The 16080-nt window shown below is 40.7% G+C and overlaps 1 long non-coding RNA gene across 1 annotated transcript in view; it reads right to left on the minus strand.

The window, feature by feature from the left end:
- Nucleotides 1-395: 395 nt before the first annotated feature.
- The window catches only part of LOC134344254 (uncharacterized), a 132702-nt gene continuing 117017 nt past the window's right edge, over nucleotides 396-16080 (minus strand). Inside the window, exons 4-5 of the long non-coding RNA XR_010017402.1 lie at nucleotides 1293-1417; nucleotides 396-628 (exon numbers count right to left, since the gene is read on the minus strand). This is a non-coding gene — a long non-coding RNA (uncharacterized LOC134344254). The remainder of the gene's footprint in view (nucleotides 629-1292; nucleotides 1418-16080) is intronic.

The following is a 16080-nucleotide window of genomic DNA, read 5'->3' on the forward strand; positions in this document are numbered from 1 at the left end:
AGAAAAGCACAAGAACAAACAGAGGTAGACATTGGTTATTTGGCCCCTCATGCCATTCAACATCTCAAGAACTACGAAACAGTAAAACTTTGGACATTTGCAATTGGATGCCATGTTTCCTACAATTCAACAGCCTCACATTTCAAAAGTGCTTTGGAATATCTTGAAAGGTACTTTATAAGTGAAATGCTTTTCTAAAAAAGTAATATCATTTTGTCTTACTGTTATTCTAAGGAAGCTTGCAACTTAGTAGATGCTACTTTATTTACCCAACTTGTTCCTGTCCCAACACTCCCTACTATGAAGACTGAACAGTTACCACCTCCCCCAGCTGAGCCACCTGGGATCAAAGAAACATTGATAATGATTATTTAAACTGTAAGGGGATTCAAAAACTGATTTTTATTTTAGAAAATGGCAGCTACAGCTGGCTATATAATTAAAGTTTTGCATTTTCATGGCTTTGTATTACAATTTAATCTGAGCTCCAATGTGAAACTTATTATCTCATTTTGTTCTGTAATAATTCTTTCTTCTGCTATGAAAAGAATTTTGGGAATTTGACTCAGGTTACGCTGTATGGTTCCATTCGCCCCCAGTCTGGCACTTTGCAAACAGTTTTCCAATCCTATAAAACGAATAAACGAGTTAGGTCATTGAAATGTTCAGTTGTGAAAATATGATGTGCACATCACAGGTTTAAAATAAGTTTGGGTGACACGATAATGATCATGGGCGGAGAATGTCAGCACTGACTTGGGCACAGATCAGCCATCTGTTACTGCTCACTTTTCTTTTGTGTATTTTCTATAAGAAACCACTAACAGCCCACATTGTTACCCTTTCAAATCGAAGCGTCATCCTTGTTGACTTGACGCCTAAATGTTTTAACCATGAGTTGCTCTCCATGTAGGATACTGACTGCAAGTGATAGAAGTGGAATACTGTTTCCTTTCTTTGTGGCAGTACTCTTGAATCAAGCCTGCACATGCTTTCGCAAATACAAGTAAAACAATGGAAACTCCTTTGCCCTTTGGTTTACTGAACAAGTTATTGGAATTGGGAGTTGTAATCTGTTTTCTTTTCAGGGTATTTATTTGAGTTGCTTGTTTTAAGGAATAAAAGCTATATTTAATGGGTAGACAAATAAAAATTGCAAGAAAATTGTGAGATGGTACACATTCATTGCACCGAAATTAAACAACTTTACGTTTTTCCATGTACAATCTTGCTCCGGTTTCCCCACCAGTGAAAGAAAACTGAAGGTTTTATGAAAATAGAAAACTTCATACCTTGACGATGAACCTCTCTTCAGGCTGCAAATTGAGTTCCAAAGTGGATTGCCTGGGGACCTGTTCAAATTCTTGTTCTAACATTCTGGGAATTTTCAAGCTAGGGAACAGATTGCCAATAAGTCCTATAAAAAAAATGGTTTATCATCTGTCACCACTTTTGGCAAATTGAAATCCCTTAAGGCATGTGTTAACTCCTTGGAAAGAAATAACTTGGGAAAAAAAGTATCCCTACTGGTATTATTTCTATTCCAAATGCATAACAATACAAAAGACCTTAATCTCCTCCCAGATTTGCATCTGAGAGCCAGGTTGAGATTTAAAGAGTGTGAATGAACATTTTCCATTAAAGTAAAGCTTTTGTCATATGCATAAGGTTGGTTCAAGAACCAAATGGTTGAAGGAAGTAACTGTTGTTGAACCTAGTGGTGTGGGACTTTAGGCTTCTGGACTTCCTGGTAGCTGTGAAAGGATGGTGAGGATTTTGGTAATGGATGTTGCCTTCAAGAGGCAGTCTTTCCTGCAGATAACGTAAATATCAGAGAAGGGATGTGCCCATGATATATTGGGCAGAGTCCACTACTTTCTGTAAACAGTCAGTATAACTTTCAACTAGGACAATACATTACATCACAGCTAATTATTTTTCTATAGCACTTCAAAGACTGCTCACTGAAAGGGGCAGTCAACCAAAATTTAGGCTGGACCAACTACACAACTACTGCAGCTGTACAAGGGCACCATCAAGAATGTATCCAAGAGGAGGTGTCTCAGGAAGGCGGCATCTATCAATAGGGACCCTCACCACCTGGGACATGTCTTCTTCTCATTATTACTATCAGGGAGGAGGCACAGGAGTCTGAAGACCTGCACTCAATGATTCAAAAATGGTTTCTTCCCTTCTGAGGTCAAATGTTTGAATGGCCCATGAAACCATGAACACTACTGCATTAATCCTTTTTTTTGCTTACTTACCTGTATTTATTGTTTTACTATTAATGTATAACAGGTACAGATTAAAATAAATGAAGCATTTTAGAAAACCTGTTCAAAAGTTAATATTAATCTTTCAAAAAGAAAATTGAAAATGGCATAAATTTTAAACAGTATTGCTATCGTACATATAACATACAAAATGAGAACGTGAAATTATTAACTTTGGTGCATATTCATAGTAGATCAAAGGAAGGAAAATAAACATGATTTACTCTCAGTGCAACCTTTATTGCTGCTACACTAACAATAACAAATATTTTTACATCCGGCTTATATTTGATTGTTTTGAGAGTTTTATCAATGTCTACTCCTGTAATTAGACTTGACCACAGAAAACAATGACATGCATGAATATTCACGAGGAGACTAAACTACATGGAGTATTTCTCTCTGTGTCCGGTGGCACCGTTAAAAATGCGACTTGTGTGCAGAGCTCCAATGAAAAATCCACAGCTGGAGCCATGGACGATACAGTGAGCAACATGTTTAAACCGTTTAAAAAAGTCTATCACAACTCAAAGTTGTAGAATCTTGGACAGCAGTCTCCGGTCATAAGTGCAGTTCCCCTTGACTACTCTGCAGGCAAACATACAGTGTCAAGAAAATTAAATCTGAAGACCTCAGAGCAAGATTGTTGTATCAGAGGGACTTCAGAGTCTGTTGTGCTTTATGTTTCATGGAGACTTGGCTATCCCCCACCATTCCAGATACAGCTCGTTAGCTTCATGATAGGCCTGCTGAATCTTTCAAAGGCAGAGGAGGTGGAGTATACCTTATGATTAACTCCTCATGGTAGTTCTGTCCTAATCCTCCTCGCCCAACCTGGAACATCCAACAATCAAGTGTAATCATTTTATCTGCCACAGGAGTTTTCAGCCACCATCTTGATAGCAGGGTACAGCCCACCTCAAGCCCATGTCAAAAAGGCTCTAGATCAGGGGTTCTCAACCTTTTTATGCCATGGACCAATACCATTAAGCAAAGGGTCCATAGTCCCAAAGTTGGAAACCCCTGCAGATGAACTGAGAGACATAATCAACAGGTATGAAACAGCACACCCTGTGCTTTTCCCCTCATTTTGGGGGATTTAAACAAAGGCCAGATTGAAAAAAATCACTAAATAGTTATCACTTGTGGAATCAGAGGAGTTAGCTCACTGGACTCATTGTTGTATTGCCATCAAAAATGCTTACTGTACCATTCCATGTATACACTTTGGAAATTCTGATCACCTGGCTGTACTTCTACTCCGAGAATAGGCAGAGACTGAAGACTGCATCACCTATAGAGAGTAACAGGAAGGTATGGCCAAGGGAGGAGGAGAAGTGCTTACAGGACTGTTTCGAGTCTATGGACTGGACTGTATTCAGGGATTCATCTTCAAGTCTGAATGAATATACCATAGCCGTCACTGGATGAATGCGTCCAATAAGAATACACCTGAATCAAAATCTGTGGATGAATCAGGAGATTCATAGTCTGCTGAGGGCTAGATCTGGGCATTCAAGTTTGGCGACACAGGTCTATACGAGGAAACCAGGTACAACTATCTCAAGAGTAAAAGAACAACTCTGATTGAGGTTAGAGGCAGAATAGGATGCACGTCAACACTGACAAGGTTTGCAGGCCATTACTTACCTACAACACAAAACCTAACATCATGAATGGCAGCAATGCTTCATTCACAGTTGAGGTCAATGTCTTTTATACTCACTTTGAAAGGGAGAATAAACTACCGATATGACCCACTGCAATTTGCCTATCGCCACAACAGGTCTACAGCAGATGCAATGTCATTGGCTCTTCATTCTGCCTTGGATCACCTGGGCAATACAAATACTTACGTCAAGATGCTGTTTATTGACTACAACTCAGTGTTTAACACAGTCATTCCTACTGCTCTGATCAAAAAGCTTCAAAACCTGGGCCTCTGTACATCCGTCTGCAACTGGATCCTCAACGTCCTCACCAGAAGACCATGGTGCTAATTAGAAACAACATCTCCACCTCACAGATAATCAATACTGGTTCACCTCAAGGATGTGCACTTAGCCACTGCTCTACTCTCGCAGCGACCATGACTGTGTGGCTAGACACAGCTCAAATGCCATTGGTGAATTTGCTGACAACACAACTATAGTTGGCAGAATTTCAGATGGTGACAAGAAGGCATACAGGAGTGAGATAGATCAGCAGGTTGAGTGGTATTGCAGCAAAAAACCTTGCTCTCGATGTCAGTAAGACCAAAGAAATCAGAAAGGGTAAGACGAGCAAACACACACCAGTCCTCAAAGGGATCAGAAGTGGAAAGGGTGAGCAAATTCAAATTCCTGGGTGTCAACATCTCTGAGCATCTATCCTGGGCCCACATATCGATGCCATTACAAAGAAGGCAGACAGCAGCTATATTTCATTTAGAGTTTGAGGAGGTTTGACATGTCACTAAAGACACTTGCTAACTTCTACAGATGTACCATGGAGAGCATTCTAACAGGCTGCATCACCATCTGGTATGGGGAGCGGGGAGCTACTGCACAGGATTTGAAATAAGCTGCAGAAAGTTATGAACACATTCAGCTCCATCAAGGGCACTAGTCTCACCAGCATCCTGAACATCTTCAAGGTGTGGTGCCTCAAAAAGGCACATCTATCATTAAGGATCCCACCCCCCCCCCCCCATCACCCAGGACATGCCCTCTTCTCATGGGCTGTAAAAAAAAATCACCCATTACTTATTTTGGGTGGGGTTTAAAGCAATGAGGGGCAATACAACAAAATTTTAGTGCATGCCATCTTGCACGCACACTATAGATTCAGGTTTATAACAAAAATGTTTGTATGAGATCATAATTTTGAATTAGTAAAAACTATCACTGCAATTTGTCTGAAAATTTGCTGGCTCACTTGGAGTTAAAAATAGGTGAGGATGAAGGGAGACAATTTATTTTTAAACTTTTGATTACCTGATCTTCTGGTAATCTTATTTGTCTCTCTCAAGGGAACGAGGAACAACTAAAACAGGTTTCACTCAATCATAATGGTCCTTAACAAAAAAAAATGGAAGATCTGAATAGCAAACAGTAACACAGTCTTCAGTGTGTACTGCTATTACATAGTTTCAACATTTCTGTGCAGTAAAGAAATGAGCCTTTAATGATGTTGAAGCAGAAAAGCTTGTTTTGTGTTCAGCTTGGAAGCAAGTGTTTCGCTGGTGCTTTTTTTAATATGAGGGTGTAGTTCACTTCAACAGAACCCTACATCAGCTCATTAATTTAAAAGGAGAGACCCACAAGTTAAGACTATAAGACGACAAGATATAGGAACAGAATTAGGCCCTGACCAATCAGGAATCTATCAACCTCTGCCTTTAATATACATAAAGACTATGGCAAAGAATTCCACAGATTAACCACTCTCTGGCTAAAGAAATTCTTCCTCATCTCCATTTTAAAAGGATTTCCCTCTATTCTGAAGCTGTGTCCTCTCACCAGAGGAAACATCCTCTCCACATCCACTCTATTAAGGCCTTTCACCATTCAATAGGTTTCAATAAGGGCACCACTCATTCTTCTGAACTCCAGTGAACACAAACCCAGAGCAATCAAATGTTGTTCATATAACAAGCCATTCAACTCTGGAATCATTTTTGTAAACTTCCTCTGAACCTTCTCCAGTTTCAGGACATTCAGACGGAGCTTAGGAGGAATGATGGCACCTAACGGCGACTCCTTTGCTTGCATCTTCGGAAACAGCCCTATTTCCATCTTTAATATCTTTATTTATCCCTTTCAGAGTTCATTTGAAGACCCTGACCTGGAGTTACACACAGGCTTCAGTTCTTTGCGGGAGTGGGGCCCGTTCTCGGGGTTCCACGACTGGCCATTACTCAACATGCCAAGGGTTTGGCCTGAGAGTCTCGATCGTGTTCGGAAGCCTAAGATCTCGGGACTCTGGAGGCGGGCGGATTGAAGGTCGGTGTCACTGCAGGAGACTCGTGTGTCATCGGGGAGGCAGGAAAATCTTTCACTGTGGGCCCAAAGGCCCGAGATTTTTGTGATCTTCGGAAACAGAGCCCGAAAAAAGCAACAAAATGGACTTTTAACATCATAAACCAGTGGGTTGTTGTTATGTCTCCCGCTCGCTATGAAAATGGGGGACACCTTCCTCTCCCTTGCCAGGGAGAGAGAAAACCTGTGGTTTGTCAAATTTTCGATGAAATGCGAAGCCTTTGGGGTAACTTTGGTGTGTGTCTTTGTTATTGCTTAGCACATGCTTGGGCTTGATGACGGGACCGACAAGTTTTTTTTTGCTGGTGGGGGAGGGGGTATCGTTGCTTGCTGCTGCTTATGCATGGAGGGAGACTTTGGGGTTCTCATCTTTAACTGTCGTTCATTCTTTGGGGCACTTCTCCGTTTTCGTGGATGTTTGCAAAGAAAAAGCATTTCAGGATGTATATTGTATACATTTCTCTGACATTAAATTCGACCTTTGATTCTTTCTAAGGTAGAGGCAACAAACTGCTCACAATACTCTAAGTGAGACGACACTTAGTTTTATAAAGTTTCATCATTGCATCCTTGCTTTTATATTATCCTAATTTATCTAAGTCCTCCTGTAGCCTCTCCATTTCCTCAAAACTACCTGCTTCTCCACCCATCTTCAAATCATCTGCAAACTTTGCTACGAAGCCATAAGACAAAGGAGCAGAAGTTGGCCATTCGGCCGATCGAGTCTGCTCTGTCATTTTATCATCATCAGTTCTATCATCCAATTCATTGACAAATAATGTAAAAAGAATCGGCCCTAACACAGACCCCTGTGAAACACCATTAGTCACTGGCAGCCAACCAGAAAAGGCTCCCTTTATTCCTGCTCTTTGCCTCTTGCCAGTCAGCCACTGCTTTCTCCATGCTAGAATCTTTCCTGTAATACCATGGGCTTGTAGCTTGTAAAGCAGCCTCATGTGTGACATGTTGTCAAAGGCCATCTGAAAATCCAAATAAACAACATCAAACAATTCTCCTTTCTCTATCTTATTTGTTATTTCTTCATAGAATTCCAACAGATTTGGCAGGCAAGATCTTCTCTTGGGGAAACCTTGCTGTGGTGTATTTTATCATGTGCCTCCAACTACCCTGAGACCTCATCCTTAACAATTGATTCCAATATCTTACCAACCAGAGGTCAGTCTAACTGGCCTATAGTTTCCTTTCTTCTGCCTCTCTCCCTTCTTGAAGTGTGGAGTGACATTTGCAATTTCCAGGTGACGCAGTTAGTTTTTGAGTTTGTAGATTTCCAGGTAGAATGTGTTGGGCCTCCATTTCTGTTGCGTGTCTGTTTTTGTGACGCAGTTTCATTTTTAAAATGGAGGGTGCATTCTCTTATAAGATGTAGTATATTATGGGACTGGAAATTTGTGGCTGGATGTGCCAATTTACTCAATTCAAACAGTTGAAGGGGGAGTGAAGAATTCATCGAAGTTACAGGATCGAGAGGAGTTGGCATTGTTGGGCAGTTTAATAAAGAATCGACCTTATTGAGTCTTCGTTGGAGGAGTAGCTACCTGCATCGAGATAACTGCTGCCAGAAAGAGCAATGAGTTCATGCAAAAAGGTGCTCTCTCTCTAAAGAGAATTTAAGGTCAGTCGATTTAAACTGTTTATTTTCGGCATTGTGAATCCTGTGGACAGAACCAGCAGTAAAGGTGCGTCTATGAAGAAATCTTTCTCCAGAGAAGTCTCTCCCAATTGAATGTGTAAAACTGTTGAACTTTCAAAGTTATCGCTCTAAGAACTATATCTGACTGTATCGCTTTAAGAACTGTTTTCGCATTTAACGCTTTAAGAACCCGAGCCGAGTGGAGTTGGTGAACGGCTGCGTACCTGTTAACCTCCAGTTTAAAGTTTTCCTTTTTTTTCCCTTATCATTTATACGTGTTTAATAAATGTTTGGTTGTTTTTATATAACGTGTCTCGATTGATATTCATTGTTGTCAGTTACGTAACATAATTTGTTGGGGCTCGGCCAGGAAGTGTTCCGATTTTGAGTTTAAGTGCTGGTAATTGACATTTTGATTTGGAAAAGGGGAATACCCGATTTTTTTGGTTTGATTGGTGTGTGTGTTGTATTCGGCAACAATGGATATTGACGATTTTTTGAAGGCGCGTGACTCGGGATTTTTAGAGATTGCGAGAAAACCTGTGGTATTGCTGATTGCTAAGAGTTTGGATATTAAAGGGATTATGAGAAATTCCACCAAGGCTTTCATACAAAGGAAAATTGCTGAACATTATGTTAATTGTAGAATTGTTTGATCAGGAGGTGTTAGATAAATTTCCACTGAGTAATCTGGAAATGCAGTTGCTTCTTGAACAGTTAAAGTTTGAAACATTTAAAGTGGAAATGGCCAAAAGAGAGGCTAATAAAAAAAGGGAATTTGAAGAAAGAGAAGCTGAAAACCAGAGGAAATTTGAATTAGAGATGCAGAAATTAAAGTTTGGGAGTCAGTCTTCTTGTTCAACGAAACAATTCATTGCTAGTCGTGAGGTTGTTTTGGCTCCTCCATTTAATGAAGCTGACGTGGACACATATTTCCAACATTTCAAAACAATTGCTCTGAGTTTAAAGTGGCCGAAGGACCAATGACCAGTGTTGTTACAAAGTGTAATTAAAGGCGAGGCACAACAAGTTTATACAGCTTTAAATGCTGAACAAGCACTGGATTATGATATTGTTAAAGAGAATATATTAAAGGCATACGAGATGGTTCCGGAAGCGTATAGAGAAAGACTTAGAAGTTTGAAGAAATCTGTGGAAAAAACTTATGTGGAATTTGCCTATGAGAAATCTGTGTGTTTTGAGAGATGGGTTTCCTCTAAAAATGTGAATGGGGAGTATAATAAATTGAAAGAGCTGATTTTGCAGGAGGAATTTAAAAGAAGCATTCCTGTTGAAGTGAGAACATACTTAAATGAATGGGACACTGCTACATTGCAGGAGATTGCTACGTTGGCTGATGAATATGTTTTAATTCACAAGAATAAATTTTCTCTAGGTAAAATTTTTAAAAGGAAAACCGGCACAGAGAGTCAAGGTAAATCAGACATTAAATCTGAAGTTAGAGAGAAAAGTAAGGCTGAAGGGAGACATGTGAAGGTAAGACATTTTGGTATTATTTGTAATTACTGTAAGAAACCTGGACATGTAGTGGCTAATTGCTTCCGATTGAAATGGAAAGAGAAAGAAGTGGCCCCAGATACTTGTGTGCAGCATATGGAAAAACCTGTAAAGCTACAGCGTTTAGAAAATATTAATGAAGATGTGTCAGAGTCTGACCAAGTTAAGAACAGATATGAAGCTTTTATAACAGAAGGATTTGTATCCTTGAAAGAAGGATCCAATGCAGTACCGATAAGGATACTTAGAGATACTGGAGCTTCACAATCACTAAAATTAGATAGTGTGCTAAGGTTTAGTGATGAGTCTGACATTGGTGAGGTAAATTATATAAGGGGCGTAGGGAGTGCCCTTATGCCAGTACATTTACATAGAGTAAATTTAAGGTTAGGATTAGTTACAGGGGTTGTTAAAGTAGGATTACAATCCAGTTTACCTGTGAATGATGTTTCTCTTTAGTTAGGGAATGATTTAACAGGTGGACAAGTTTTTCCTGAAGTGCATTTGACAATAAATTCAAATTCTGAGGAACCACAGAGGGATTCTAACACAAATTCTTCCTGTGTTGTAACAAGAGCTATGGCTAAAAAGACTGATATAAAGGATGAGGTTGTTACCCATGACAGTTCAAATCAAGATTCGAATTTTGAGGATGTATCAGAAACTTTCTTGCCGACCTTATTTGATCAGGATTTTGGTGGTAAGTCTGATCAGGAAGATTTGTCTCTATCTTGGAAGGAGATGATAGCAGAGCAGGGTAGGGATCCTGAGATAGTTAAATTAAAAGAACAAGCTCTTCCAGATAGTGAAATTGGAAAAGTACCAGTTTGATATTATTTTGAAAAGAGGGTATTAATGAGAAAGTGGAGATCGCCTACAATTCCTGCTAATGAGGAATGGGAAGTTAATCATCAGGTTGTTGTTCCTAAAATTTACCCAAATGAGATTTTGACTATGGCTCATAGTATTTCTTTGGGTGGTCATTTAGGGGTAAAGAAAGCTATGAACAAAGTTTCTAAACATTTCTATTGGCCTAGTTTAAGACAAGATGTGGCGACATTTTGTAAAACGTGTCATACATGTCAAATTGTTGGTAAATCTAATCAAGTTACTCCAGTGACTCCACTGCAACCAATTCCTGTATTTGGTGAGCCGTTTCCAAAAATCATTGTAGACTGTGTAGGTCCTTTGCCAAAAACTAAAACTGGACATCAATATTTATTAACTATTATGTGCACAGCATCTAGGTTTCCAGAGGCAGTACCTCTTAGGAATATAACAGCTAAAACTGTGACAAAAGTTCTTATGAAATTCTTTAATTATTTTGGGTTGCCTAAGGAAATACAATCAGATCAAGGTAGTAATTTTATGTCTGGGTAGTTTCAGCAGATAGTTTATAAACTGGGAGCAAAGCAAGGAGACTTGGAGAGATTTCATTCCACACTAAAAACTATGATTAGGACATAGTGTGTAGAAAATGAAAAGGATTGGGATGAAGGTATATATTTACTACTTTTTGCAGTAAGGTAGGCAGTACAGGATTCATTAGGTTTTAGTCCTTTTGAACTTGTGTTTGGACATAGAGTTCGAGGACCTTTGGCTTTGTTGAAGGAACAGTGGATTGATAAAGAAGTACACACTAGTTTGTTAGATTATGTTTTGAAATTTAAAGACAGATTGTACATAACTTGTAGATTGGCCAAGGAAAATTTAAAGTTAGCTCAAGAGAAGATGAAGACATGGTATGATAAGGAAGCTTAGATGAGGTCATTTAAGCCTGGAGATAAAGTGTTGGTTCTTTTCCCAGTGCAAATGAACCCATTACAAGCAAAATTCCATGGTCCTTATGAGATTAAATCGAAGGTAAATGAGATGGATTATGTGGTAAAAACCCCAGATTGGAGAAAGACAACACAGCTGTGTCATATAAATATGATAAAACCGTATTATGAGAGAGAAGTTGCCACTGTGACTATTAAGGAAAAGGGTTAAGGAAATTAAACTCCAATTTAATAATCCAGTTTAATGTTACAGGAGTACATATTTTGATCACTCATATCAAGGGTAAAGACAATGTGATTGCTGACTGTCTAGATGTTAAATGTACAATGAAGATTTGTTTTTTTTGGAGTGATATTTTATCATTTGTAACACTCCTACTGTACGTTAGTTTGTAAAGGGCTGAAAGATAAGGTTGTATATATTGTGTATTTTGTAAATTTTATACCTTTGTATTTTTTTGTATAAATTGTTAAAATTTTGTTCTTCAAGGGACCAATTTTTTTTTGGAGGGAGTTGTTACATGCTCAAGGAGATCTGTTTTTTTTTTGTGAGAATGATGTAATGGTTTTTTGGAGGTCACCTGATGTGATTTTCCTGCCGATGTGAGGTCACGTGATGACATGTGACCCCCCCCCCCGTGACTATATAAGGGTCGACCCAGGTGACGCGGTTAGTTTTTGAGTTTGTAGATTTCCAGGTGGAATGTGTTGAGCCTCCGTTTCTGTTGCATGTCTGTTTTTGTGACTCAGTTTCATTTTTAAAACCGAGGGTGCGTTCTCTTATAAGATATAGTATATTATTGGACTGGAAATTTGTGGCTGGATGTGCCAATTTACTCAATTCCAACAGTTGAAGGGGGAGTGAAGAATTCATCAAAGTTACAGGATCGAGAGGAGTCAGCATCGTTGGGCAGTTTAATAAAAAATCGATCTTATTGAGTCTTCGTTGGAGGAGTAGCTACCTGCATCGAGATAACTGTTGCCGGAAAGAGCAATGAGTTCATGCAAAAAGGTGCTCTCTCTCTAAAGAGAATTTAAGGTCAGTCGATTTAAACTGTTTATTTTCAGCATCGTGAATCCTGTGGACAGAACCAGCAGTAAAGGTGCGTCTGTGAAGAAATCTTTCTCCAGAGACGTCTCTCCCAATTGAATGTGTAAAACTGTTGGACTTTCAAAGTTATCGCTCTAAGAACTATATCTGACTGTATCGCTTTAAGAACCCGAGCCGAGTGGAGTTGGTGAACGGCTGCGTACCTGTTAACCTCCGGTTTAAAGTTTTCCTTTGTTTTTTTTCCCTTATCGTTTATATGTGTTTAATAAATGTTTGGTTGTTTTTATATAACCTGTCTCGATTGATATTCATTGTTGCCAGTTACATAACACCCCGACACCTGGAACTTCCACCATACTGCTACTGTCTTCCACAGGAAAAACTGATGCAAAATTCTTATTCAGCTCATCCATCATTTCATTGTCCCCCATTACTACCTCTCTAGCGTTGTTTCCCAATCTTCGTATATGCTCTCTCACCCCTCTTTTACATCTTGGGTATTTGAAGAAACTTTTGGTATCCTCTTTAATATTACTGACTAGCTTACTTTTGGATTCAATCTTTACCTTCTTTATCACTTTTTTGGTTGCCTTCTGTTGGTTTTTAAAAGCTTCCCTATCCTCTAACTTCCCAGTAATTTTTGCTCTATTCTCTGCCCTTTCTTTGTCTTTTATGTTGGTTTTGACTTCTCTTGTTTGCCACAGTTGTGTCTTTTTGCCTTAAGAATACTTTTTCCTCTTTGGGATGTACATATCCTGTGCCTTCCAAATTGCTCCCAAAAATTCCAGCCATTGCTGCTCTGTTGTCATCCCTGCCAGTATTCTGTTCCACTCAATTCTGGTCAACTCCTCTCCCATGCCTCCGTAATTCCCTTTACACCACTCAAATACTGATACATCTGACTTCTAGCTTCACCCTCTCAAATATCAGGGTGAATTTAATTGTATTATGATCACTTACCCCCAAGGGTAATCTCTCTAATCAATGCTGGTTCTTTGCACAGCACCCAGTCCAGAATTGCTGATCCCCTAGTGGGCTCAGCCGCGAGCTGCTCTAGAAAGTCATCTCGAGGCATTCAAGAAATTCACCCTCATGGGATCCAGCACAAAACTGATTTTGTCTAATCCACCTGTATATTGAAGTCCCCCGTGACTATTGCACATTGCCTTTTGGCATGCATTTTCTATCTCCCATTGTAATTTATAGACCATGTTCTTGCTACTGTTTGGGTGTCTGTATATAACTCCCATCAGGGAGTTTTTACCCTTGCAGATCCTTAGCACTATCTAAATAATTCAAACCTTCTGACCCTACTTCACCTCTTTCTAGTGATTTGATTTCATTTTTAACCAACAGAGCAGCACCGCCCCCCTCTGCCTTCCTGCCTGTCCTTTCCATACAATGTGTATCCTTGAACATGAAGCTCCCAGCTATAATCTTCCTTCAGCCATGATTCAGTGATGCTTACAATGTCATACACGCCAATCTGTAGCTGTGCTACAAAAATTCATCCACATTATCCTGTATACTGTGTGTATTCAAATATAACACCTTCGTTCCTGTATTCATCATCTTTTTGATGTTGTCCCCCTTTTACATTGCATCTCATCCCATTGACTGTAATATTTCCTTATCCACAGCCTCTTCTTGCTAGGAGTCTCATGACACACTACTTCTGTTTGTAAACCAACTACCCCATTCTCAACTCCAGTTCCCATTCCCCTGCCAGTTTAGCTTAAACCTTCTTCCATAGCTCTAGCAAACCTGCCCGCAAAGATATTGGACCCTCTCGAGTTTAATCTGTCCCTTTTGTACAGGTTGTACAGAACTGTTCCCAATAATTCATAAATCTGAACCCTGACCCCTACTCCACTTTTTCAGCTACACATTCACCTGCTAGATTATCCTATTCCTACCTTCACTGGCACATGGCACAGGCAGCAATCCAGAGATGACAATCCTGGAGGTCCTGTTTCTCAACTTTCTCCCTAGCTCCCTAGAATCTCTCTTCAGGACCTCCTCACCTTGTCTACCTATGTCATCGGTGCCAATATGTACCAAGACTTCTGGCTGCTCACCCTTGCCCTTGAGAATGCAATGGACATGATCCAAGACATCCCTGAACCTGGCACCAGGGAGACAACAAACAATCCAGGTGTCTCTATCACGCCCACAGAACCTCATCTTTGTTCCTCTAACTAGGGAATCTCCTGTCGACACTGAAGTGCTCTTCACTGCTCTGAACCACAGCACCCGACTCAGTGCCAGAGAGCCGGTTACTGTGTTTCCCCTCTGGTAGGTTGCTCCCCTGCCCCCAGCAATATCTAAAGTTCTCAACATAACATCAAGGAAAAAGGCTGTAGGTGCATTCGGCAACAGCTGTGTATTTCCTCTCCACCTCCTGACAGTCACCCTGATACCTATCTGCTACTGTCGAGGGGTGACTACCTCCCTGTAGCTCCTGTCTGTCACCTCATTCTCCCGTATGAATCAAAGGTCATCGAGCTGCAGCTCTAGTTGCTTCATGCGTTCTCTCAGGAACAGAAAGAGAGTAATGTACAGAATATTTTACCTCACCCAAGCGTGATAAGCCAAAGCGATTCCAAATACTGGCACACGCCAGAAGTATGGCCGCTCCGCTTGCACCTGTGCTATTTTTATTGGCGCTTGCTAATGAGTCCCTCCTGCTGATTGGTCGCTCCACAACTCAGGGAAACGGCTGTGAAACTCTGCCTTTAAACTCTCAACCGCTGTCCAGTTTGAAAGTTAGCTCTTCGTTTTACGCACACCCTGGCACCGACCGTCCAACTCAGAGAAACTCTGCCTTTAAACTCTTGATCGCCATCCTGACTGAAAGATAGCTCTTTTTACCCACTCCTGTAAGATGGCCTAAGGGGATGTTGGTGTGCATCATGGCGGATGAAAACAAACGAGGTGGGATGTCGGTCGACAGGAACCCAAGAGTGCTGTACAACATGATGGGAGGTAGGAATAGGTGCAAAGTAATTGAGTTTACTGAGGAGGGTGGAGTGCTGTTGAGAGGCCCAAGGCCCAACAGGCAGGCACTCGTGGTGTCAGAAATAACATCACTTGGCTCTCATAACGGCTGCCCATATACCAACTCAGCCATGGACGACTGCAGATCCTCTTTTGGAGCTGTTCTGAGCCCCAGCAGGACCCACGGGTGACAATCATGCCAATATGCATCCATCAGGGAAGCCCTCGCAGCAGCCTTTAAGGAGCGGTGAAACCGCTCACACAGGCCATTGGGCTGCAGGTGATATGCTGTGGTATGACATAGCCTAACGCTGATGTTCTGGGCCATTGCAGCCCAGAGGTTTGATATAAATTAGGGACTACGGTCAGAGGAGATATCAGATGGGGTGCCAAACCGAGCAACCCAGGTGCAGGAGAACATTTGACTTATGTCTGGTGCTCTGTTGATTCTATAGGGATGAATTCTGGCCATCTAGTGATGAAGTCCATCATGGTAAGTAGGTGCATGGAACTGCAGGATGGGGGTAAAGGACCAACAAGGTCCACATTGACATGGTCAAAGCATCGCTCAGGGACCTAAAAAGATGCCAATGGCACTTAAACATGACAGTTCACTGTTGCTCATTGGCACTCCAAACAGGCTGCAGTCCAATCATGCACATCCTTTCAAAGGCCATGTCACACAAGCTTTCGTGCTACCAGTTTCTATGGTATATCAACATAACCTGAAAGGTTGCTCAGCAAGGAAGAAGCCACTGCTCCAAAACCACCATAAAAAAGCCAAACT

Source organism: Mobula hypostoma, chromosome 3 (assembly GCF_963921235.1).
Source record: "Mobula hypostoma chromosome 3, sMobHyp1.1, whole genome shotgun sequence".
Lineage (NCBI taxonomy): Eukaryota > Metazoa > Chordata > Chondrichthyes > Myliobatiformes > Myliobatidae > Mobula > Mobula hypostoma.